This window comes from Canis lupus, chromosome 18, assembly GCF_048164855.1.
Source record: "Canis lupus baileyi chromosome 18, mCanLup2.hap1, whole genome shotgun sequence".
NCBI classification, from domain to species: Eukaryota; Metazoa; Chordata; class Mammalia; order Carnivora; family Canidae; genus Canis; species Canis lupus.
The window spans coordinates 48,542,587-48,570,582 of record NC_132855.1 but is presented as its reverse complement, the minus strand read 5'-3'; the positions used below and the strand labels follow the sequence as shown (position 1 = coordinate 48,570,582).

Genomic DNA, 27,996 nt, shown 5'->3' with positions numbered 1-27,996 from the left:
AACATTTGTCCTTTTTTTGCACTATACATGAATGAGATAAACAATGTACTTTTTGTTTGGGTCATTTTTCATTCAATTTCATTAAATTTATGGGTTTCAGCTATGCTGTTGCATGATTTAGATATTTCATCTTATTGCTGTGTAATTGATGTGACAATAGCACTGCTTATTTATCCATTCTACTACTGAAAGGTTTTTGATTAGTTTCTAAGGTTTTGAACTACTTCAAATAGTGCTATTTCTGGGGCACCTGGGTAGCTCAGTTAGTTAAGTGTCCAACTCTTGATTTCAGCTCTTATGTCATGTTCTCATGATTGTGGGATTGAGCCTCAAAATAGGCTCCCTGCTCATGAGAGGTGTCTGCTTGAGATTTTCTCTCTGTCTTCTCCCTCTCCCTTTGCTCCTCCCCCTGTTCATGCACTCTTGCTCTATCAAATACATAAATCTTTAAAAAATACAAAAGCAAACAGTGCTATGGAAATGAATGTTCTAGTACATATTTTTGGATGAAATTTTGTGTGCATTTCTTTTAGGCATAACTATAGGAATAGAATTCCAAGAATGTATGAAATGCATTTCTAGTTTTAGTAGAGATTGCATAACATATTTTCAAAGAAGGACCAACTTACACTTTCTTCAACAAAACAAAAGAGTTCTCCATACTTTCTCCAAAACTTAGTATTTTTGTCATTATTATTTATCTTCACAATTCTGATGATTTGTGGTTGGTACATCATAATGGTTTTAACTGACATTTATCAAATGATAGGTAAAAGTCTCCAATTTTTGTTGTGTATGTTTGTGTTTCTACATAGTCTATTGTACATTCTCTTTATAAGTATTTTCTTAGAAATATTGGGAATATGCTTGTCCACTTTACCCATTGACTTTTTACTCTCTTAATAGTTGATAAACAAAAGTTCTTATTTTTACTCTAATTCCTTAATGGTTAACACTTGTACATCCAATACAGAAATCTTGATCTCTACAGTCACGAGATGTTCATGCATTTCAGTTCACCTCTGAAAGTTGCATTTCATATATGCATGACATATGTTTAAAATATGTGGTGTTAGCCCTCGGAGTTCACTGTGGTGTCTTCACGTGATATAGTGACATTTCATGTTTCTTCTTATGCCTTAGCCAGTATTATTTTTAAGGAGTTCTCCAATAAATCAATTAGTGAATAGAGATATTAATAATTACTTCATCTGATTTCCTCTTCAGACTGGCCTTCATATTCCCTACTTAATGCTGATATGGTTTGTGTGATTTTTTTCTTTCCCTCTTTTATTTTTCTCGAACAAATGATCAAGGGGCTTATCTGATTAATAAATTGTACTATAAAAAGCAAGCTTTGGTTTTGTTGAGATTTCATGTTATACATTTGTTTTAATTTAGTTTTTTAAAGGGTGAGATTTCATTCATTTGTTTTAATTTAATTTTTTTAAAGGGTGAGATTTCATTTTTTTTAAAGATTTTATTTATTTATTCATGAGAAACACATAAAGAGAGATAGAGACATAGGCAGAGGGAGAAGCAGGCTCCTCTCAGGGACCCTGATGCGAGTGCAAACCTAAGTCAGATTTTAATTGTGTGTGAAGTTGTTTCTCTTCTCTTTTTCTCTATGATAATTTTATGTGATGTTTGACTTCTATTTTTAGTTAATATTTATAGGAGATTAATTGTCCTACATCTTTAAAAAGGAGACAGAAATTGGGATAATTTCTGTGACTTAACAAAGTAATGGAATAAAGATGTTCATAATACTTTCCCAGCTTTGATATTTTTAGGATGTTAGTGGTAAGACGTTTTTTCATTCTCATGATAGCAGTTTGTCTTCTCTGCCTTGTCTTTTCTCTGTGTGTCTGTGCTCCTCTCTCTCCCAGTGGCAGTCTTTTTACAAGTTGTTGTTATGATTTTGATTGTTTCAAAGTATAAGCTTTTGAACTTTTGGCTTTGTTAATTTACTGTTTATTTGCTATGTCATTGATTCATTCCTGAATTATTTCCCTTTGTCTACATCCTGGCATTTAATTTGTTTGTTCCTTTCTAGCTATATACAATGAACAGATGATTGATTTTAGGCCTTTCCTATTTTCTATTGTAAGAATTTAGAGCTATGCTTTTCTCTCTAAGCATAATTTTATGCCTTCTGCAAATATTGATATGTAACATATTCATCAAAAATTTTTAAAAATCATTTGTAATTTTCTAAATTGAACTATGAATTTGTCTTTTTTAACTTACATGTTATTAAAAAGCAAGTTGTTGTTATTTTGAAATACTTGGGACTTTCTGAAACATCTAATTTTATTTTACTGATTCTGTTTCTGTCTAAGAACATAGTCTGAAAGAGTAGTCTACTTTGAAATTGAATGATATTTGTTTTATGACCTAGCTCAATATCTACATTGGTATGTGCATGTCAGAAGAATTTGTATTCTCGAGGTATTGGTTGTAGTTTTCTACAAATATCATTTGAGATAAAGTAATCAATAGTGATATTCACATCTTCCAAATCTTTATTGGTATTTTGTCTAGTTGGTCTATCAGTTACTAAGAGTAGTGTTAAAGATTGCAATTATGATTATGGATTTGTCAGGTAGTTTTGCCAAATCTTCTTCACCTATTTTGCAATTCTGTTATTTCCATTATTTGGGGAATACATTTGAACCTGTAATCATTATGAAATGTCACTTTTGCCCTGTGGTAATATTCCGTCTCGCTATTTGTTCCTGTATTTAGACAATTACTCTAGTCACTCTAGCTTTAATATGATTCAAGATGCACAGTACATATTTTGCTTCCTTTAAGTTTGTATCTTTGTGCCTTTCTATTTAACATGTATCTTTAGTAAGGGCGTATACTTGAGTTTAGATTTTTCACCTAGCCTAAAAATCTGTCTTCTGAGTGTTCAGTCTACTTACTTGTATTGTAGTCATTTGAATGGTTGAATTTTTATTTGTGATTTCTATTAAAGTCCATATTTTTAGAGCAGTTATTTTAAATATTTAATTAATTTATTTATTTGAGAGAGAGCAGGGGAGGGACAGAGGGAGAATCACAAGTAGGCTCCACACTCAGGACGAAGCCCAAAGTGGGGCTCAATCACCCAAGTCTGAGACCATGACCTGAGCCAAAATCAAGAGTCAGATGCTTAATAGACGGAGCCACCCAGGTGCCCCTGAGCAGTTTTAATTTCACAGAAAAAGGAGCTGGAAGTATAGTTCCTATATACCTCTTATTCCTTCATACTTGTAGTGTTCCATTATTAATATCTTGTATTAATGAGATACATCTATTACAATGATGGGTCAATACTGTTCTGTTGTTATTAAACCCAAGTTCTTAATTAAATTAGGGTTCATTCTTCCTGTTGTCAATTCCATTGCTTTCGACAAATGTATAACTATGTATATCCAGAGTCACAGTAACATACAGGATAATTTGCTCTAAAAATACTATTTTCTGCCTATTTTTTCCTGTCTTTCCCCTCAAGCCCCTACCAATTGTTGAGCTTTTTTACTCTATTGATTTATCTTTTCCAGAATATCATATAGTTGGGATAACACAGTACATACACTTTTCAGATTGGCTTCTTTCACTTGGCAATATGTATTTAAAGTTTTTCTATGTCATTTCATGGATTGTTAGCTCATTTATTTTAAGCACTGAACAATACTCCATTATCTGGATCTGTCACAGTTTGTTTATTCACCTATTGAAGAACATCTTGGTTGCCTCCTATTTTGGGGAATTTTAAATGAAGCTGCTATAAACATTCATATGCAAGGTTTTGTGTGGATATTGGTCCTACAAATTTGTTCTCTATGCAAGTTTTCAGTTTATTTAGGTAAATGACACAAAGTACAAGTGTTGGACTGTGTGCTTAGTTTTCAAGAAAATGTCAAACTGTCATTGAAAGTGGCTATACATTTCGCATTCCATCAATAATCAATATGAGTTCCTATTGATCTATAGCCTCACCAGCATTTGGTGTTATCAATGTTTGGATGTTTGCTGCTCTAAAAAGATGTGTAGTGATGTCTCATTGTTTTTGTTTATTTGGTTGGTTGGTTGGGTTTTTTGTTTATTTGTTTGTTTGTGTTTTGAGAGAAAGTGAGAGCCAGGGAGGGGAAGGGCAGAGGGAGAGGGAGAGGAGATAGAATCTTAAGCAGACTCCCTGCTGAGCACAGAGCCTAACATGGGGCTCAGTGCCAGCCCTGAGACCAAGACCGGAGCCAAAATGAAGAGTCTGACACTTAACTGACTGAGCCTCCCAGGCACCCCTTTCTCACGTTTTAATTAGCAATTCCCGGGTAACATAGATACTGAACATCTTTTCAATTGCCTGATTGCTATCTATATATCTCCTTTGTGAGGGATCTATTCATATTTTATCCAAGTTTCAATTAGGTTATTTATTTTCCTATTGTTGAATTTTAGGAATTCTTTATACATATTGAATACCATTCTTTCATCATAGGTGCTTTGCACATATTTTCTACCAGTCTGTGGCTTTTCTTCTCATTTGCATGACAGTGTCTTTTACAGAGCAGACATTTTTAATTTTAGTGAATTTGAACATACTCATTTTTTTCATTGATCACTCATTATAGATTTAACAAAATGTATCATGAAACTCAAGATCATCTAGTTTTTTTTGGTCTTTTTTCCCATGAATTTTATAGTTTAGTGTTAAATATTTTGGTCTATGATCCATTTTGAGTTAATTTTCCTAAAAGGGGTAAGATTTATGTCTAAATTCATTTTTTTTTTGCATGTGTATGTCCAGTTTCAGCGCTATTTGTGTTGAAGAGCCTTAATTCTGCTTCATTGTCTTGCCTTTGCTACTTTGTCAAGGGTCAGTTGAGTATATTAATGTGAATCTATTTCTGGGGTCTCTCTTCTGTTCCTTTGATTTATTTGTTCTTTTACAAACACCATACTGTCTTGATTAGTGTAGCTTTGTATTAAGTTTCATGTTGGGCAGTATCAGTCTTCCACCTGTTTTCTTCCCCTTCAGTATCGTATTGGCTCTTCTGGTACTTTTATCTCTTTAAAAAATTTAAGAATCAGTTTGTCAATAATAAAAAAAACTTACTGGAATTGGGATTATGTTAAAGGTGTATATCAAGTTGAGAAGAACTGACATTTTGACAGTAGTGAGCCTTCTCAAATATGACCATGGAACATCTGATATCTTTAGTTCTTTGATTCAATTTATGATTTTTATACTTTTCCTTGTGTAGATTTTGTACATGTTTTCTTAGATATATATGTGTTTTACTTTTGGTGTGTTAATGTATATGGTATTGCATTTTTAATTTCAAATTCCACTTGTTCATTGTTAGTAGTCCCTTTTTTTAATTGCTTTCTGTACAAAGGATATTTTCTATCAATCTGTCTTTGACTTCATCAATGTTTTCTTCTAACCTGTTTTTAAGCACATCTACTAAATTTTTGAATATAAATTAAAATTCTCAAATTGATCATTTCCATTTGTTATTAATTTTTATTTTTTTAGATTATGTGTGTATTTCTTTATATAGTTTATGTTTTCATGATAGTTTATTTAAATTCCTTTTCTAGTAGGTACAACATTTTGATTACTTCGTGTTGATTTTCTTTTCTTGAGTATGGGTCATTTTCCTGTTTGTTCATATATTAATTTGTTTATTTTTAATTTGAAAAATGTTTTTAAAGATTTATTTATTTATTTTTATTTTAGAGAGATAAAGCACAGGTGGGAGGGGGAGAGAAAATCTCAAGCACACTCTATGCTGAGCATGGAGCCTGATGCAAGGCTCAGTCTCACAACCCTAAGATCACGACCTGAGCTGATACCAAAAGTCAGACACTTAGCCAACTGTGCCACTCAGGTGCCCCTTAATTTAAAATTTTGAACAATGTATTGTGCAATGGTATATTGTACATTTTGAACAACATATTTATAAGTTCAGTATCTGTGATGTCTCTGAAGAGTGATTTTCTTCTAGCATACAGTTATTTTGAATGGACTCAAACTTCAGACTGTATTTCTCTGCAGACAATGGTAACTGAAATCTCCGCTGAGATATTTTAGTTCCTAGAAGCTGCGTTTTCTTTGTCAGACTTCACCACCTCCCAACCTCCCTCCCCACCCCTCCAGCCCTTCCTTGTAGTGGTATAATTTAGTGGTCAGCAAAGGATTTGTATAAATTTTACATGCAGATTTTGGCATTTACCTCACTTGATTTCTTTCTTCCCATTTTCATTTAAATGTCTAGATTTTTACTCTGCTTGAAACTCTGTGCTCTGGCATAGCAATCCAAGAAGGCTGTAGCTTTCTTTCTGCCTGCCCAAAGAAGCACATGGATTGGAGATTGTAACTGAACAAAGACTCACAAATGTGTTAATTTCACAAGTGTGGTTTCTTCTTTCAATTACATACTCTTCTTTAGTATTAGTTTACTTTTACTTACTTTTCATTGTCATTAAGTGGACTTTTCTGAGATTTTCTCTTGGAACATTAACCTAAATTTTTTTTAATTTTTTTTATTTATTTATGATAGTCACAGAGAGAGAAGAGAGAGAGGCAGAGACATAGGCAGAGGGAGAAGTAGGCTCCATGCACCGGGAGCCCGACGTGGGATTCGATCCCGGGTCTTAAGGATCGCGCCCTGGGCCAAAGGCAGGCGCCAAACCGCTGCACCACTCAGGGATCCCCCTAAATTAACTACACACTATGTTGAGAGGGAAGGAGTTCAGGACATGCCATTGCAAAATATGCCACTTCGGTGTATAGATTCTTTTGGGCTGAAGTCTCTCTCTCTGAATTTCCCTCATCTCTCTGAATTTCCCTCATCATTTTGGAGATCCTCCAAAAATCTCATTCATGATAAATCCCCTCCCTGGAGGTTTCTTCACCCAGAGAGGATTGACTATTGCCACAGTAAGAAAACTCTTTTAGAGTTTGACACCAAGTCAACACCAAGTTGACACCACACCCAGACAGACTTAGACTATCATATCTCCCATCCGTTCTTCTAAGGGCCCACTCATTATTCTTCAAAATCATTTAGTTTCCTCTAAGGTGCCTTCATCCTTCTTTCCATTCCCTTATTAAGATGGTGTATAAGCTTTCACAGCTCTCCATCTTTTTTCCCTGTGATGATCCTGTGCATGGAGTATTAAAAACTCATAAATTTGTTTATCTGTTTTCCTGTTAATATGTCTTTTTCAGCTTATTTTATAGACTCAGCTATCAAATGTAGGAGTGTCAAAAAGTCTTTCCTCCCTTACAACAGAATTCAGGAATTCTGAGTTATGAATCATCCATAGTTGTGAAAGTCATGGTTTTCTTTTATTCTTTCATAGAATATGCATATGGGGTGAAAATGTAATAAATACACTTTTTACATTTTGGCATTTTATCAGTACATAGAAGTATGCAAATCTTGCCAAAACAAGACCTTAAGTTTTGATCCTTGTTCTCTAGAAGAGCTTCCCCTAGTTGTTACCTGTATCTTGTTTTTTTGTTTTTGTTTTTTTTTTTTTTTCCTAGCCTTCGTTTAAGAAAGACGGGTTTGGCTGGGTTTTAGTTGTGGGATGATAATGTTTTTCTCATATAACTATATTGCTCTTATTTCATTGCTTTGTATGTTTTATGACTGCTGCATACTTTTAATTACCGAACAAGGAGTAGATGTTTTGGCCAGACTTTGTTGGTGGATTAGAAAACAAAAATCTCCTAACATTAAATCATAAAATAGCATACATTTTAAGTGGACAAAAGGTAGAAAAAGTTTGGAAAACTCTTTGCCAGTTGCTTTAAAAGTTAAGTATATAGCTACTCTCTGACCTTGCAATTCCACTCCTATTATGTATACCAGAATACTGAAAAAGTAAGTCTATTAAAAGTCTTGTACATAATGTTTATAGCATGTTTATGCAGAGTAGTCCAAAAGTGGAAATAACACAGATGCCCATTGATGGGAAAATGGATAAACAAACTGTGGTATAATCATAAAATTAAATACCACTTAGTCATAAAAAAGAATGAACTACTAATGTATGCAACAACATAGATAAACCTCAGAAACAACTATACTCAATTGAAGAAGTTTCACACAAAAAAATATGTATAAAAAGTTGCAGAATGGTTAAAACCAAACTATGGTGATACAAATTACTTTTCTGGATATTTGGTGGTGGAGGAATTGAATTGTTCGAGTATTCATTGAGAAGAGACACAGGAAAATACTCTGGAGTCATGGGGGAAATATCTATGTATTGATACTCAGGTAGGATATAAGAGCTGATAGATTTCAAACTCTGAAATAATTTTAAGATCTGAGCATTTCACTAGAGGTAAATTGTTCCTTAATAAAAAATTAAAATAAATATGCAAAACACTTGAACAGAAACTCCATAAAATGGACTTATCATTATTAGTTATCAGGGAAAAAATAACACAGTCAGATCTGACCTCATAACAAATGGCTATCATTAAAAAGAACTGACATCATCAAATGTTGACTGCCATATGAAGAAGAAAATGGTAAAATGTTATTGAAAGTAATTGGAGGGGCACCTGGGTGACTCAGTTGGTTAAAAATCTGCCTTTGGTTCAGGTCATGATCTCAGGGTCCTGGGAACCAGCCCCACATCACATGGGGCTTTCTGCTTAGCAATAAGTCAGCTTACCCCTCTCCCACTGTGATCTCTCTTGTTCTCACTGTCTCTCTAATAAATAAAATCTTTAAAAAATTTTAAAAAGGGTAAGTATTTGGTAATTTATATAAGGTTTAACATAAACCTACTCTACTACTCAATAATTTATTCCTAGGTACTGACTCAAACTGAATCATCATGTTCTTAGAAGCAGGTGATAAGAGGAAGGGAGTATCTCCTGGGAGTCTGGGTGGAGATAGTAAACTCAGGCACACAAAGAAGCTGGACATTGAGTGTTCCTTGCTCCTGAGAGTGGGGTAGTGATAAGGAGTGGAGGCTAAAAGAAGGCATCCACAGCATGCCCTAGTACCTAGGGAGCAGGGTCATGACAGATTAGGTAGAGAAGATAGTCAGAGTGACTGGGAGTTTGGTTACATTGAGTAGTTTAGTTTGTTGATGGGACAAATAAGTCAATACATTGGGAATAGTTGTATTCACACTTACATTTCTGCACTGACAAATAATTCACAAACATGGCAGGCATAAAGGCTAGTTTGAACCATGAGATTTGGGGTTGGAATTGAAAACATGGGTATGAACTCTTATTATCTTTTAAAATATACAACTTAATCCCAATTATTCATGGATTCCATGTTTGAGAATTTGTTTACTTGCTACAGTTTATTTGTGACGCCCAAATCAACCTAGTTTTTTCATGGTTATTTGCGGTCATGAATAGAATCATAAAAAAAATCAGACTTGTCTAATTTGCATATTGCCAGCTAAGGACAAACAAACAAATGCCCTGCTTTCTTTTAAATGCCCATATTTGTGAACAAATTTTGTTTTCTCAGTCTACTTAGTGCCATGGTTTTCACATTTCTGTACTTCCTGAGGTAAGTACACTATGTACATTATGTGTACACTATGTTTGGCATAGTGCTGAAGTTACATCTAGTGTTCTTTTTTTAAAATTTTCTATTTTTTTTAATTTTAGAGAAGGAGAGATAGGGGGCAGAGGCACAGGGAGAGAGAGAGAGAATCTTAAGCAGGCTCCCTGCCCTGCATGGAGTCTGCTGTGGGGCTCCATCTCAGAACTGTGAGTTGGTGACTTGAGCCAAAATCAAGAGTCAGTTGCTTAACCAACTGAGGCACCCAGATACCCCTCCACTTAGTGTTCCTCAGTACAAGGTAACTATGATGTGCCTTATGGAAAAAAATACATGCATTAGATAAGCTTTGTTCAGGTTTGATTTATAATACTGTTAGCCAGGAGTTCTATGTTAATGAATTAATAACATATATAAAGTAATAGGTCTTCAAACAGAAACACACATAAAACATGGTCATACATTCATCAGTTGGTGGAAATGTGACCAGAGGTTCCTAGAAAATTAACCCTATATCCATAGGGGCAATGGTTCAGTATTTCCTAATTTGAAATTTGCAATGATTTCATATAATAAAGTCTATTTGTATGCTATAAATAATGAGAATCAACTCTGTGTGTGTGTGTGTGTGTTTATTCACAGATGAGTATAAGCTCACTGATAGCCACTTATCATTATTCCTAGTGTCTAAATAGCATCTGCATTAACAAAACTTCTTGTCTAGGAATATCTTACACCAGAACGTGAAGACATGCCCAAAGAATGACAAAGTCATGTCAAAGTATATAAAAGCTAACTTGATGGTTCTCTCACTGAGTATATCTGGGACAATTGGAAATCAAAATAATTAATACTATCAGATTTCATAAAGAAGTCATGAGTCCATACTGACAAGTAAATAGGGAGAAAAGAAAAATCTTCTTTAATAAAATAACAAAATAAGGAAGGAATGATAGACAATGATAATTGTGAAAACAATGATGATGGTTGAAGCTTTGTTAAGGACTGTATGCTTGGTATAATATTGAAATATCTCTCTACACAATAATGACTTCTCCATGGAGAAATCTAAGTTTGGTTAGGAGGATACATCCTCCAGACTGAGGTAGGGGATCATCTCAAAGCATGAAAATCCTGCAAAATTTCAGGACTAGTAAGAATAAAAAAGGATAGATTAAGCAACCTTTCAGGCTGAAGATTTGTGAATCCTGAAAATCAGAAGCAACTCTGTTTCCTGGACAAGTAGCTGGACTGGAAATGAAAAAGGCACATTCATGTAATGGTCGGCAAAATTACAATGAAGTCTGTGAACTGGAACATGGCATTGTATGAATGTTGATTTCCTAAATGGGAGGGTTGTATTGTGGTAATATAGCAGAGTCTCTTTATTTTTAGAAGGTATATACTAGAGTACTTTACCAGTGATGGGATATTATAATAGAAAAAGATTTTCTCTTTCTCTTTCTTTTTCTTGCTTGCTTGCTTGCTTTCTGTTTATGTGTATATTTATATCTATATATGTAATATATCTATATAATCTATAAAAGAGCACAGTATTTCTTAATCATTTTACTCTGGGGAAATTTTTGGAATAATTTTTAGGTTTAGCCACACAAAAAAATTATATTCACAGCTTTTAGTAACTTAATGAGGTCATTAATTGTAGATATAATATTACAGAAATAATTTTCACTTCTATTTTAAGAAGAGAATGACATTTTCCTTGGATGAGCTTATTTTGGCCAATTCATTAGCTTACTCTCTTTGTGTGGTTTATGATCCCCCTAAATTATATCCACTTTAAGTCTAGAAGGCAGGTAATGGGAATTTTAGTTTTTCCATGTACAAAAAAATATATTCAACTAGAACTTAAATTCTTGTCATAAATTTCTTCTGTCCAAGTTGCTAATAAAATAGATAAATTGTACATGATTTATATAACTGCAGTTTCAAGTTTCCCCATTCTTAAAACTAAAGGCAACCTTTTTGGAAAGACTAAAAAAAGGCTCTTAGGCAGAGTCTGCCTTTCTTTAATTTTGTTTCTTTGTATACGTTTTTAAAATTCATAAGGTAAATGTGAGTTTTTGTTAAAGTACTGGTGTAAGTAAAATCAAAGTAAGTTGATTTTCATTAATGTTATTGACAGTGTTCAGTAGCAAATTTTAACTCAGCCATAATCTAAAACAATATGAATACAAAGGAGTCTAAGTCACAAATCTGTATGATTTTGAAAAAAAAACATTCCTTTACTATGGTATCAGAGAAGTGAATAGGTAGAGATAGGAATTACAGAATTATCATAAAAAGGCTTTATTCCTTGAACTCCTTTATAGGCCTGTATATATATTATATATATAGTATTTAAACTAAAAGTATAGAATTGAAATTTCTTTAATGTGGAAACTATGCTTAGTTTTTGCTGCACAAAATAGTTAATTCTCAGTCAAAATTGAATTAAATGCAAAAGGACTTATTTTCAATTGAAATGAAATAAATTCTACTCTGGCTCAAAATGCCTATTAAACACAGCAGCTGGCTCACACATGATGGAATTGAAAACAGTAGCAAAATATTCACTGCTTTCTTATGGATGGCAAGATAGTCTTCCTTCACAGAAACTGTGAAAGAAATTTACTGCTTGCTTAGGACAAAGCAGTAATCTTACTTTGAGTGTTATCATACTACATACTACAGCTCACTGACTTTTTTTCTCTCAAAGTCCAGTACTCTGGCTAAGCTGAAGGTTCAGAAAAAGGGTTACACTCACTCAGCTTAGAAAGGAAGGTATATGTTCATTTTGTCCTGCAGTGCATCCCATATTTCAATAAGAACTGAGGCTTGTTGATTCCCTTCCTCACCCTCAAGCCTAACCAAAACAAGATAATTTTCAAGATTTTTTTTGCAATGTGATTTTACATAAGAATTCATTTCCATTTAATCCAAGGATCTTGGGCAGCCCAGGTGGCTTAGTGGTTTAGCGCCACCTTCAGCCCAGGGCATGATCCTGGAGACCTAGGATGGAGTCCCATGTCAGGCTCCCTTCGTGGAGCCTGCTTCTCTCTCTGCCTGTGTCTCTGCGTGTTTCTCTCTCTCTCTCTCTCTCTCTCTCTGTGTCTCTCATAAATAAATAAATAAATAAATAAATAAATAAATAAAATAAATCCAAGGATCTTGTCATCTGAAGTCAAAACATTTTCTCCAAGGCCTTGTTTAATTGGTTTATGCATTAAAAAGTGTCTCATAAGACTACCTTTTGTTACAGAACTAACATGAGTTCATTCCTTGGTTAGTTACAGGTGGAGACTGTACCAGGTAGAGTTGTCGCACAAAGGATGTTTTTTGCAGCAAGGAAGATCCTGGGAATAAATACAAAGCTGTGACGCCTGGATCAGGGGTGAGGGGATTTCTTCTGTTTAGGGTGAGGATGAATATTCACAAAGGGATGTTTTGTTATTGCATGGACAGGTGGGTATGAGGTCATGCATGAGTCCTTAGGAAACATGCCTCTACACCATGCCTCGACATGTATTGTATATTACATTCATGAGGTTTGTGTTCCTCCCTGAGTGGAGATTTTAACATTGTAATGAAGCAGAGGTAACCACTGGACAAGGGGAAGAGGGCTACAGGCATGTTCTGAGAGGGTATATGTAAACTAGATGGGGTACTTGTGATGAACTCTGGGTCACATGTAAGGGATGAATCACTAAGCTCTACACCTGAAACTAATTTTACACTACATGTTAGCAAACTGAAATTAGATAAAAACTTGACAATGGAAAAAATAAGCAAAATAAAAAATGCTAAATAAATTAGATGGGGTTTGGGACTATTTATCTCGAGTAAGGAATGTAGGGCCTTGATTACTTTTGAAACAGCACTGGGAGTTTTACTACACACTTAGTGTCTCTGATATGGCTAAGCTCATTCCTTGCCTGATAGAGACTGTTCATTTTTTCGGTCCCTTTGTTCCCTTAAAATCCTTAACTACCAAGGTTTTTGCCTTTTTTTTTTTTTTTTTTTTTTTTAATTCTGACACTTTTAGGAAGCTTTGTAAGAAGTGTGCTTGGGCAGATAGGGCATAGGTGGCAGAAAATAGCTGGGAGCCTAAAATGACTTTATGTCACGGAAGCTATGTCTCCTTTTTCTTTTTCTGGGGACCCCTAACTCTTTATACTTACAGTTTTTGAACTGACTCTTTATCTTCAAAGCACTAAGCAAAATCTGTCCCATTTTCTTGAAAGTATTCCTGCAATTCACCTTCTGTCTAAAGCATCCTGCTGTAAAATCTTCCTCTGCTACATCATTAGATTTCTTTACTTAGCGGAGGATTTATGTTTGCTTTTGTCCACATTTTACACCATTTTTAAATGTGCTCAAGTGAGCTGGTCCTTGAGAAATAGCCATTTTATATCATTGCCTAGAATTATTTTTCATTTTATCCTCAAGAATTGTTGACACCATCATCTCTCTATGAAGAAAGTAGTTCTATGTGGTAATGTCAGGATCCCCTCCTTAATGCAACAGCACTATCCCCGCCCCTTATTCTTACAGTTGAAACATCTTCTACCATAAACTATGGACACTGCTGCATAAATACAGATATCATTATAATCCCTCCACACAAGTGTTTTATTTCTAGATATAAAGACAAAAATAGTAAGTAGATTTATACCTTTGCTTATCCCATACAAAATATTTTTGTTTATGATGAGAGCATTTAAGATTTAACTTAACAACTCTCAAATATGCAGTGCATTACAATGTTATTGACTCTAGTCACCATACTGTAAATTACATCCCCATGACTTATTTACTTGTTGATTTCATAACTAGAATTTCATACCTCTTGACCCCCTTCATTCATCTCACTCACCTTCAATGTCCTCTCCTCTGACAACCACCCTTCTGATTCTCTGTATCAATGAGTTTTGTTTCATTTTGTTCACTTGCTTTGTTTTTTAGGTTCCACAGACAAGTAATATTATACAGACTTCTCTTTCTCTTTCTTACTTATTTCACATGGGATAATACTCTTAAGGTTTATCCATGTTGTTGCATTCTTTTTATGGCTGAGTAGTATTCCTATATATCTATATAGTACATGCATGTGTATTCCTAATATTCCTAATATATATATTCCTATATATATAAGGTGCAGTATTCCCTTATATATGTATATATAATATATACATATATATATTATATTTATATACGCATTCATTACACATTCATTACACACACACCCCTCTACATCATCTCTATGCATTTATCCATTGATGGACAATTTGGTTGTTTTTTATCTTAACTATTATAAATAATGTTTCAGTAAACATAGGGGTGCATATACCTTTTTGAAATTAGTGTTTTTATTTACTTCAGATTAATACCCAGAAGTAGCATTGCTGGATTTTATGGTAGCTCTATTTTTAATTTTTAGAGAGACCTTTGCAATGTTTTCCATACTGGTTGCACCAATTTATATTCCTAGTAACATTGCACAAAAGTTTCCTTTTCTCTTTGCCAACACTTGTTATTTCTTGGTTTTGTTTTTGTTTTTGTTTTAGAGGAGTAGAGGGGCAAAGGGAGAAGAGGGAATAATTGAATCTCACAGCAGGCTACACGCCCAACATTGAGCCTGAAATGGTGCTATCTCACAACCCTGGGATCATGACCTGAGCTGAAATCAAGAGTCAGACATTTAACTGACTGAACCACCTGGGCGCCCTATTATTTCTTGTCTTTTTGATAATAACTTTTCTAATGGGTGTGTGATCATGTCATTGTGGTATTGATTTGCATTTCCATGATGATTAGTGATGTTGACATCTTTCATGTTGACCTCTTCTTTTTTTTTTCTTTAAATTTTTATTTATTTATGATAGTCACACAGAGACACAGAGAGAGAGAGAGAGGCAGAGACACAGGCAGAGGGAGAAGCAGGCTCCATGCACCGGGAGCCCGACGTGGCGTTCGATCCTGCGTCTCCAGGATCGCGCCCTGGGCCAAAGGCAGGCGCTAAACCGCTACGCCACCCAGGGATCCCTCTGCCCATTTTTAATCAGGTTTTTTTATTAAGTTGTATGAGGTTCTTTTTTTAAAGATTTTATTTATTTATTCATGAGAGACACAGAGAGAAAGAGGCAGAAACACAGGCAGAGAGAGAAGCAGGCTCCATTCAAGAAGTCCGATGTGGGACTTGGTCCCGGGACTCCAGGATCACAGCTTGGGCCAAAGGCAAGCGTTCAACTGCTGAGCCACTCGGGCATCCCAGTTGTATGAGTTTTTAAATATATTTTGGATATTTTGGATATTATTTAATTGGACATTCTTTATTAAGATACATGATTTGCAATAATTTCTCTCAGTCAGTTGCCTTTTCTTTTCATTCTTTCTTTCTTTTTTTTTTTTTTTTTGATGGTTTCCTTTGCTGTGCAGAAGCATTTTAGTTTGATACAGTTCCACTTGTTAATTTTGCTTTTGTTCTTTTGCTTTTGGAGTCACATAAAAAAAAAAATCATCACTAAGATCAACGTCAAGGAGCTTAGCACCTAGATCTTTTTTTTTTTTTTTTTTTTTTTTTAACTACCTAGGTCTTTTATGAGAGTTTCATTGGTTTAAATCTTATGTTCAAGTCCTCAAACCATTTTACGTTGATTTTTGTATATGGTATAAGATAGTAGTCTAATTTCTTTGCTTTTGCTTTTTCTTTCTTTCTTTCTTTCTTTTTTTCTTTCTTTCTTTCTTTCTTTCTTTCTTCTTTCTTTCTTTCTTTCTTTCTCTTTCTTTCTTTCTTTCTTCTTTCTTTCTTTCTTTCTTTCTTTCTTTCTTTCTTTCTTTCCTTCTTTCTTTTTCTTCTTCTTCTTCTTCTTCTTCTTTTTCTTCTTCTTCTTCTTCTTTTTCTTCTTCTTCTTCTTCTTTTTCTTCTTCTTCTTCTTCTTTTTCTTCTTCTTCTTCTTCTTCTTCTTCTTCTTCTTCTTCTTCTTCTTCTTCTTCTTCTTCTTCTTCTTCTGCCTATTACTGTCTTGTATTCCAAATGTCATGTTTTAAAGATACTGTCCTTTTGCCATTTTATATTCTGGTCTTCTTTAACATAATTTACCATCTATGAATGGTTACATCTCTCCCTATTCTGTTCTATTGATCTATATGTCTGTTTTCTTTCTACACCATACTGTTTTGATTACTGTAGCTTGGTATTACCATTTGAAATCAGGGAGCATGATGCCCCCAGCTTTGTTCCTTCTCAAGATTGCTTTGACTATTTAGGATCTTTGTTGTTCCAGAGAAATTTTTTAACATTGTTTGTTCTATTTCTGTTTTAAAATACTATTGGATATTTGTTAGGGATTTCACTGAGAGAGAGAAAGACGTGAATGGCCCCAGGGGAAAAAGTTATTCACATATTGGCATTTAGACAGGCCCACTATGAAAAGCCTGCCCTATCCCGCAATCACTCACACACTGAAGCACTGAATCTTCATTAATAGCCCACAACAAAGTACACAGTGCTTCTAGATTATACTTGCATTTTCTCCATGTTAAATATGATGAACAGAAAGTCAAGACCAATATAGATTTGCAGAAAGGCAAACATGTAGTAGAGGAAGATAGGGAGAACAAGATGCATAAACTAGGTCCCTCAAATGAATATTTCTTCAGAAAAAATTATACATGGAATGTGATACTATTCAAAGGAAAAGAAGTGAGAGAAGGGTATTGGAAGGTGAAAAATAAATGAAAACATCTTTGCTGAATAGCAATTAGTGAAATGAGCAATGGATAATATTCCAAGAGATATGAATGACATGAAAGTACAAGGGGAAGGTAGCGGGGATCCCTGGGTGGCTCAGTGGTTTAGTGCCTGCCTTCCGCCCACGGCGTGATCCTGGAGTCCCAGGATCGAGTCCCACATCGGGCTCCCTGCCTGGAGCCTGCTTCTCCCTCTGCCTGTGTATCTGCCTCTCTCTCTGTGTGTCTTTCATAGTAAATAAATAAATAAATAAATAAATAAATAAATAAATAAATAAAATCTTAAAAAATAATACAAGAGGAAGGTAGCAACATTATCCGTCGAGGCTGTCCACAATCGATCTGACAGGGATTCTCCGAAAGGCGAAATGAAGAATTCTGTCTTCCTATCAAAGGAGCCGCCCAAAGCCCATAAAAATATAAATCCCAGTACTGTAATAAATAGTTGTGAAATTTCAGTAAAACTAAATAAATTTACAAGGTTTTTTGTTTGTTTTGTTTTTATTGGAGTTCAATTTGCCAACACATAGCATAACACCCAGTGCTCATCCCATCAAGTGCCCCCCTCACTGCCCGTCACCCAGTCACCCCCATCCCCCGCCCACCTCCCTTTCCACCACCCCTTGTTCGTTTGTTTTGTTTTGTTTTTTGTTTGCTTTTTTGCCTGGAGAAATTGGGAGTGAGGAGGCAGAAGAGGCTGAGGAAATAGTCACCTATGGAGGAGGGATCATTTAATTAGCATTGGTATTCCCATCAGCAGCACTGTATAACAGATGACGAAGGAGTGGTGTTTTTTTAATTTTGAGAGACGATTTTAAACCAGATGTTCACTACTCAGTATTTTCAGTTAAGCTTGAGTTAGAATAAAAAATATTTTCAGACATGTGAGGCATCAGAAAACTTCTTTCCACACATCTGGTATTTTAGTAGGTTACTTAGATTTTAGCAGTATAAGGAAATAAATCATAAACAAAAGGTGATAATAGAAATTACATTAGAGTTTAAGTCCCCTGGAGTAGTAGTTCTAAAGATGGCAGGCAGTCCAGACCAGAGAGAGGGCTGCAGTTTCAGGAGAAAGGGAAGTGTTTGGTGAAGAAATAGGAATATTCAAGAGATTCATCCTTTTTTGAGATTTTAGGACAATTTAAGACAGACAATGCAAGTTGGGTGTCAGGGGAGAATCACAGGGAGAAAAAGTTTTACAAGAAATAAATAATAGTTACAGAACACTTTATGAATTGGCAAAGAACAAAACTTATATTTTCATCAGAGTAAAACATTGTTTCCTGATATAACTAAAAATAGTAACAATTAAATTTGTAAGATGAGAGAGTTGGGGATGTTTGAGAATAAACTTTTGCCATAATGGAGAAAAATCAGTGAACCAAAATTAATATTATAAGCACTCAGTTTTTAGATAAAGAGTTAAAGGGGAATGGATCAGGGAATTTTTTTTAAATTAAAAATCCTGCTTGTTTTTAAGAATTTGTAAGATTATTTTGATAATTCTTCAAGACAATGTTTTTGAACACTAATCATTAATATGATTTGCGTTTTGTCATTTCAAAAATTTGTTGACACTCCCACTTATAGTGTCAAAGGTGGTAGCAAATATCATTCATAATTGAAATATCAATAAATATAACACAGAATGGTTCCCTAAATCACATCTTCCCATATTCTTTTCGAAACCCAAATGATTTTGTTTTGCTATATTTACAATCTCCTTTTCTTGCCTGGTTCTTTAGGATATACATGCCAGCTGTTGTGATGTTTTGATTTGTGGTTTTGTTTTTTACACTCATTATAAAACATTTTATGTCTTTCTATCTTCAAGCTAAAGGCAGTCCTCAAGGAACAGAGCCATTGCATTTCCTTCTGGAACATTCAAAATTTCCATGAAAAATGAAGGCAATTGCTGTTGAAAGAATTTTCAGAACATAATCCAACAAAAACAATTATATTTCATTTGCATGAGCCTCACACACTTTCTAGCATCATCCTAGAGTGTATTAATCAAACTCAGGCATCTGCTAATATTCCAACAGCAAATTTAAAAATAAAACTCTCAAAATCAGAGACTGAAATTAGTCTGAATTAGCTTTGAAGTCCACTTACCCCCTATGTATCTTCCAAATGTTCTTATTCTATCCATTTCTGATTTTGTTGTGAAAAACTATCCTATACATTTCTATCTTTTGTATACGCTGTGAAGTTACATGTAAATGGCTTTGCACTATTCCCAGCACAGATCAAGTCTGTAATTCATGGCAGGGCATTAGTGTGGATGTTGCTGTTGATGATTCTGATAACATTTGTCATCATCATTGCAAAACCCAACCTTCTCAACAGAGCTTTTATTTTTCCTGAGTGTTAGTTGACAGATGGGATATCACTAATTCTCCCTTCAAGCTAAAAATATGCATGGCTGCAGAAATGTCACCAATAGACAGATAGTTACACTGAAAGAGATGACATTATGAGAAATTCAAGGTTTGGTCACAGAGTAATGTAACTGCATTCCTTATGGCACTTGTAAAATACCTTCATAGCTAATTCCAAATGAGCTGCTACTCTGAAGATCTGTCAACCATTGAGAAGAAGTATCAGGTAACTGATGACCTAGGAAAGCAACTCACATTTGATTATATAAGTTCTGGTATGCCTTAGAAAGTGCCTGTTTTATACTCCTGTTTTACTGATGACATGTTGCAGAGATATATACTGAAGAGAAAATACATATAATAGCAAGATTAAAAATTTACTCATGATACTTTTTATACATGTGAAGGAAATCTTGTATTTTTGTTTTATAAAAAGATCCAAATTTGCTAACAGTTTTCCATTTTGCTGGGTTTTAAGCGAAGAAAAAAATACAGCTGACCTTTGAACAACACAGGTTTGGAATGCATACATCCACTTACATAGACTTTTTCAATCCAATACAGTACTGTATTTTCTCTTCCTTGTAATTTTCTTAAGATTTTCTTTAACCTTTTTAAAGAAAATTATAAGTATGCAATATATAATATATATAAACTTCAAAATATGTGTTAATAGACTGTTTCAGTTGTCCATAAGGCTTCTTGTCAATAGTAAGCTTTTAGTAATTAAGTTTTTAGGCAGTCAAAATTATACTGGGATTTTCAATTTTACAGAGGTTAGTGACCTTAACCATCACATTGTTCAAGGCTCAGTTGTACAATTTTTACCTGCCAACGTATGATTTCACAATCTCCACAATATATACAAATCTATTTTCAATGATTTAGTCACTTTCAGATAAATACTCTGCCTTTTAGGTCAATAAGAACATGTAAAGACACTCAACATCACTAATCATTAGGGAAATTCAAATTAAAACTATAATTATATGTCACCTAAACTTGTGGTACATGACCATTGTCAGAAGGATGAGATAAGAAATGCCAGCACGAATGTGAAGAAAAGAAGCCTAGTACATGGTTAGTAGAATTATAAACTGGTGCAGCTACTATGGAAAACAGTGGCTCCAAAAAGTTAAAAATATAACTACCATAGGATCCAACAATTCTATTCCTAGGAACAGATCCAAAGGAAATGAAAACACTAACTTGAAAAGATAGCTGCATCCCCATGGTCATAGCTGCATTATTTACAGTAGCCAAGGCTTGGAAATAAATTAAGTGTCCACTGGTAGATGAATAGATAAATAAGTTGTGGTATATACATAGACAATGGAATATTATTTAGTCACACACACACACACACACACACACACACAGAGGAAATCCTACCACTTGTAGTAACATAGATGGACCTTCAGGGCATTGTACTAAGTGAAATAAGCCAGACAGAGAAAGAAATACCGTATGATGGAAAAACAAATATTATTATGTGGGATATAAATATATATGTATCTAAACAGACAAATAATCTAAACATATATAAAGAAATCAGACTTGTGGTTACCAGAGACTGAGGTTTGGTGGGGGCAAAAATGGGAGGAAGATGGTCAAAATGTACAAACTTCCAATTACAGATTAAGTACTTGGGACATAATTTACAACATGATGACTATAGCTAACATGCTGCAGGATATATAGGACAGTTGTTAAGAGATTAAATCTTCAGAGTTCTTTTTTTTTTTTCAGAGTTCTTATTAGAAGGAGAATTTGTTTCTTCATTCTTTGTTTTCTCCTATTATCTATATAAGATGACAGATGTTAGCTGAACCTTTTGTAGCAATCATTTCACTATACATGTAAATCACACCATCAAGCTGTATATACCTTAAATTATACAGGGAAGCATGTCAGATATTTCTCAATAAAACTGGGCAGGGGGAGGAATTCTGCCTTTCAAATGCTTTCATCGTATTCTCATTTTGTTCAAGATGAGGTTGAGTCCTTCAATGTTCTCACAGTAACAGAGGATAAGAAGGCCTTGAATCTCCTATTGATTTCAACACCCCTCTCACCTGTGCTGTGTGTTGCCCCTGGGATAGTCCAGATTTTATGGGTGTGCTCATTGAGATCAAACTTTCTGGCTGGTCTTAGCAGGGGGGCAGCGTCCAGACATCTACTTCTGGATGTCATGGTGCAAACTATTTGTCCCCAGTCATGAAGTCCTTTCAGTCTCTTGCAGCCTGACTCTAAATCTTGTAACCTCTCCATTCCTAGGTTAACTACAACTTCTCAATATCTTGCTCTATCTCATACATATTTTTTCAAGAATTCTGGACGAGAGGCTGTCGTCTTACCTATTGATCCATCTCAACTGGCACTGCTGAATTTTTGTTTTGCAACATGCTAGATATCCAACTATCACAGCTGTGCTTTCTGGCACTTACTGAATTAAATTTCCTAGGGGGAGGTACTATGTTTGTCAACCTTGCTGTTTTTGTCTGAAATTTTTCAAGTCATAATACCCTACTGCAGTATCTACCAGCAAAGATTAATAATAATTAACAATTAAACAAGTAGTCATTCAATTAATATGGTGGCCAAACTAATTAATTGAGGAACAGGAAAAAGCATAGGATGGGAAATTGCAAAAAAGTAAAGAATAAGATTCAATAAATATTATATTGGTGTGCACAAAATGTGAGCTCATTGAGATTGATCATTTCCAAACATGAAAAGCATGACCCATTTTTCAAGGGTGAATTGAGTGATATAAAAATGGCCTTGAAATATCTAGAAGTGATTGACATCAGAAGTGGCAGAAGGGCCATTGCTGCTGATAGTGAAATTGTAAAAAGTTTTGGCAAGGAAGAAGATAGTGATCAAAGCTCTGAGCTTGCTGATTAAGTCATCGAGAGGGACTGCATTTTGAGTGTTGGTTGCTGAAAAGCGATTGCTGTCTGTTGGTGGCAAAAACATGGTCTACAACTAACATGAAAATCTAAGTCTTCTAATAAATTAGGAAAGTTAGAAAACAATACTCTCCAGTGAAGAGAGCTGGAAGAAAAAGTGAAATTTCAGTTAAAGCAAATAAATGAACTGTTTATAGAAATATTTGATGATGCAAGAAAAGGTATTTAATCACATACTGTTAACCTTGAGGCTCATTGGAAAAGCCCAGGCATAGTATGAAGATGGGCATAATGAGGAAAGCAGTTTAATGAAATTGTGATACAGAACCTAATATGGTGTTAGGGAGGTGGATTTTTCCTTTGGTAAATGAGATAAAGGAAGCAAAAGTTCAGGAACAAGTTTCCAGTAGCATGGAATTGATAGGGGCATGGGAAGGAAAGTGAATGATAAACAGGAATTGTGTTAATGAGGACCTTGGAGAGTTGACCAAACTTGGACTGTAAAGGTCTCAGTTTTTGTGTGGCTGAATTGCTCAGAACTTGTGAGGAGGTATCTCAAATAAAGCATGAAAATTGTCATTTATTAAGCCTTGTTTAAGGAATAATCACAAGCATCTATATTGTGATTAGTGCTACCACATTCATTAATTTGCTTTTATAAATAGAAAGCTTTCAATTTTTCTTAAACTATGCATTTTAGTTTTTCAGATATAGAATCTATGCTAATACTCAATAAATATTTTTAATTACTATCCATTAATTAAACCATGAAAATAAGTTTTTATTCAATGAGTACAAGTAAACTCAAGATTAATATATATAAATGGAACAGTGGGTTGACCCTTATAACCTATAAAAACTGAAAAAATTGGCAAAATGGTGATATGCAATACTACCAAAGGACACAAACTGCAAAGTACACAATATCCACAAAAGAAAATCTGGCAAGATCCATTACTCAAATTATTTGCTAGATTCTGAGGCACCGAGATGAGAGTTTAGTTTCAAAAAGTTCTAAACAGAAACCCCATGTAACTTAGAAGATATTTCCTAAGATTTTATAGGACACCCTTATTTTTCATCTCTCTCATTTTAGTCCAGATGGGGGATTCTCCTCTGCCCTGTTTTTCATTCAAGTGGTTCTAATTCCTTTCAAGAGATTCCTTCTTGAATTCCACAATTTCACTATAAGAAAGTCACTTTCTTCCCATTGTACAGATAAAAAGAAAGTATTGCATGATGAGTTTACATGGTTGGCTCATATAAATTAATGGAGCCAAAATAAGAAAATATGCTTTCTATTTTAAGTTATGATATTATATATAAACTTTTTACTTCTCTCTTTCTTCCTTTCATATATAAAATCCAGCATCATCGTCAAACTGAAATAATTCTCTATCTCAAATGTAAAATTCTCTTTTTTATGCCAACTTTTCACTGCCTTTCCTCAGTGTGGCTTTCATTGACATCTTTTCCTATCTGAACATTGTTAGCACGTAAAATGAAATTATCCCTCAGCCTTAATTGTATACAACATGCTATAATTACTTCATCCTAGAATTATAAGATCAAATGCAAATTATAGGTTATGCTCAGAAACTTTAGATTTTTCCCAGTTCAAGGACTTGCCATGAGTCTGCCTTCCCTTACTGTTACAATGCAATAAAATAACATCACTTACCATGCTTAAACCACAATAGAGCAGAATATAAGACAATCCCTTTGGAGAGACATCTGAAGACATAATGTCTTCAGAGAGACATTATATTTCCTCCATTAAAAAAATTTCCATTACATTTGAAGGAATTTTATTCACTGACAGAGAATTTAAGTATGTCAGGATCCATTGCTTATCTTTCTCTAAAAGACAAATGGAAAGAAGGCAACATGACACAGTAATTTAAGAGCCATAAGATGAAGATATTAATTTCCATTCTGGCACTAGCTTCCTTAATAAGCATGAGGTACCATAGCAGCCTCAGTTTCCTCAACAGTGGAAAACAGTAATTTGAATAGCACCGCTTACCTCAGCACTGTTAAAGGGAGAGGACTTAACTGACAGATTTTTGAAAAATACAGAGCTCTGTAGAAATGCAACATATTGATAAAATCACCATGTCTCTGCTCTCTTTTTCTATTTCAGCTCTCACTATCCTGGGGCTAAAAAACAAACAAAAGCCAAAAAAATCTCCCAAACTTTCTCCAGATCTTTAAACGCTTCACTTGCCTCTGGGCTACCTTACATGTCATGATCTTTATCCAAGAGACTTGCCCGATTCTGTGTCCTGCTCTAAGTCGCTACCCATAAATGATTTTGTGGAAGCCTCCCTTTCAGTCTCCCTTCCCCTAGCCCACCGTAGCCTACCTTCTTCCCGGTCCTCTGTGCTCTGCTGGCTCCTATATATTTTTCCACCCAGAACACTTAAAGTTTTAAGTATGTGTGATGTAATTATATATTTATTTTCTATATTCCTCAATATATTGAAAGTTCTGAGAGCTAGAAAGTTATCCATCGTATTCATTGTTTTCCTCAGCCCCATCACATAGTAAATCTCCCCTAAAATGCACAAATAACTACAACAGATTTTATGAGTCCATAGAATTTTCTTTATCACTTGAAAGTGATAACCAAATAAATTTAGGAGGTAGAGCTTAGAAGATGAGGCTCCTTTAATTTTTTCCATAGTATATATTCTGAAAACTAGAGATTCACTGTTCTTTGGGGGTGAATTACTTATTACTTTATATATTACTAGTCATTTAACAGCTTACTGAGGAATAATTTATATATAGAAAATACTGCACCATAGACATTCATTCTTAAATGCACAACAGAATAAAAGGGCCGACTACAAGAGTCTTAAGTCTGTCACAAAATAACATTCTACATATCATGAAGGAATAAAGTTATCAAAATTTTTCTTGATCTAATAAGCCACATTCAGGATTCCATTTTACCATAGAATCTTTGCATATGGAGTTCAGTACACTTCCTGTAAGTCAGTACACATATTCTTAGAGCATTTTTAAAATGCATTTAACAAACCTCTATATTTTCTATGAAATTGCTTTGTTGAGTGGAAAATAGTTATCACATAAGTGATTAAAGTTTCTTTAAGAGAATTTGGTTTTCTAGGTTCAGATACCAAACATGATTATATTCAAGGACAAAATCACTAAATTTATTTTCTTCCATAAAATTCCTGTGGCCTAGGTTCAATTGGAGGTGATACTAGTGCCACATATGGAACATACTTTACAAACCCTTTATCATCTTTTCTATTTTCTGAGCCACAGTAGTGTTCTTCCTGCTGGGCATATTCATTTTTAATTATGTTTTCCTTTTGCTATTTTCTGCTGTGCTCTAAATTATCATATGTATACAATCCCTCTCTGCTTTATTCCCTGGAGTCTGTTTGGAAATACAAAGTCTCCTGGCCTAGGTTTTTGTTGTTTTTTGGTTTGTGCTGTTTGTTTGTTTGTTTGTTTACCTTGTGCCAAGTACTTCACCATCTGAATATCTTACTCTGCTACCTACCTATCACACTGAGGTCTCAGATTCAACATTTCTGTTCTGAGTGAGAAGTGTGGTGTTTTTTATGAAAACGTGAGATGCAAGGCACAGGAATTAGCATACATTTTCTTAGTTCCTCACCATTCGAATTCCATATCAGCATCTTTCACCTGATATTGAATAAGTGCTCTGTTAACTTATTTTTTTAGTGTTGTGCAGTTTTATGGTATTTTATAGTATCAGGCCAGGAAGATTTACTAATGTAATGTAAGACTGTCTATCTGTGCACCAGCTAACTTCCTTTCATGATGGTTACATTGTGTTACTTGGCATTGCGTAAAGTGAAAATATTCATTGTTCACTTCTGTGAGCTTCCATTTTTCTCAAATTCATCTACGCAATTAGAGATTTTTACCCACTCACTTTATGACTCATTAAGAAATCAGGGATATGTTTCTCCAATCTTTTAATAAAGCCATAATATAATAGTGGTATTTGTAAAAGTTAAAGAAATTTGAAAATCTGGAAATGTAAACTCTCTACACAGTCAAGTCAGTCCTGAATGCTTTTTTGACTGAAAATGATTAGGAAGTCAGGTATATTTTTGTACTTCCCCTTTCTAGTTCCCTTACCCTTAACACATGCACACACATGCATGCACGTTCTCTGCTGCTTTTATTCCTCAGTGCCTGTGGACTACACACTCCTGCTGTTTCAAATCTTCTATGCACAGCAGATGAAAACTGCATTGAGACTAATAACGTTATAAACCCCCAAAGTGTTTAGTGAAATGCATGTGGACTTAGCTCCTGACAGGAATAGAATTTCAATAATGCCACTCAGTGATACTAGATATTTTCTTCACAAATACTACCTGAGAGGCCAAACTGTCCTGTCATCAGATTTACATTTAATATGTGAAATTAATCACTGTGATTATCAGTTGCTATCATGGGTTTTTAAAGGCAGTCGTAGGCCTACATAGCTTGGGATTTGTGAGATGGTTATTAGTCAGTATTTAGGAAGACATACTTAATTATTTAGTGTGTCAAGTTTCCTATCGCCCATTGTACTCTGCTGTGGTGAGGCAGAGCTATTTTTCTGCATTATCAACTATATTTCCTATACTATCACCATCTGGAGGAGAAGAAAGAAAAAAGTAAGCACTAATGTAATTTATTTTCTTAATCAATACATGTCCTATCTCCAGAGAACCTTAGGACATTAAGATATAAAGAATATCTAAAAATTAGAAAACCTATATCCTTACTCCTGTTTTATGCTGGAATCTGCTCTGACAGTTTTAGCTATTAGCTAATTTATTCATCAATGATTTCAGCCAAACAGGATTCATGAAATTCATTCATTTATTCATTTGTTCTTTGAATATTTATTTTATACTGTGCTCTGAAGATACAATAGAGAAATGGAGAGCAAAAATCCCAGCTCTCATGAATTTTACATTCTAATAGGAAAACAAAAAACCAAAAATAATTAGCAAAAGGATGTGATGTCAGATATCATTAAGTGCCATAGATGAAAACAAAGGAAGAAATAGGGGAAAGAATTGCTAAAGAGAATGATGAGGCTCAATTTCAAATAAAATGATGAGGAAATACCTCACTGAGGAAGTGTCTGGGGATAGAAGCCTCAGGAAGTGAGTGTGAGTTTTACCTATAGAAGACCTTCCTAGGCAAAGGCCAAACCCAAACACCTATAGATATAAAAGTTCTTAGATATGTATTGCCTGGTGTGTTGGAAGAGCAAAGTTCTGATGTGGCTAAAGCTCAGTGAATAAGATGGATAATAATAGGACATGTGATCAGAGAGGTAATGGGGTTAGAGCAGAATGGTATGTAGATCTCCTAAGACATTGTAGGCTACTG

At 34.5% G+C, this 27,996-nt stretch overlaps 1 pseudogene; it reads right to left on the bottom strand.

Annotated features, from left to right (window-relative positions):
* Window positions 1-21,955, bottom strand: part of LOC140609375 (transmembrane protein 138-like) — a 65,309-nt pseudogene extending 43,354 nt beyond the window's left edge.
* Between the last annotated feature and the right edge of the window lie 6,041 nt (window positions 21,956-27,996).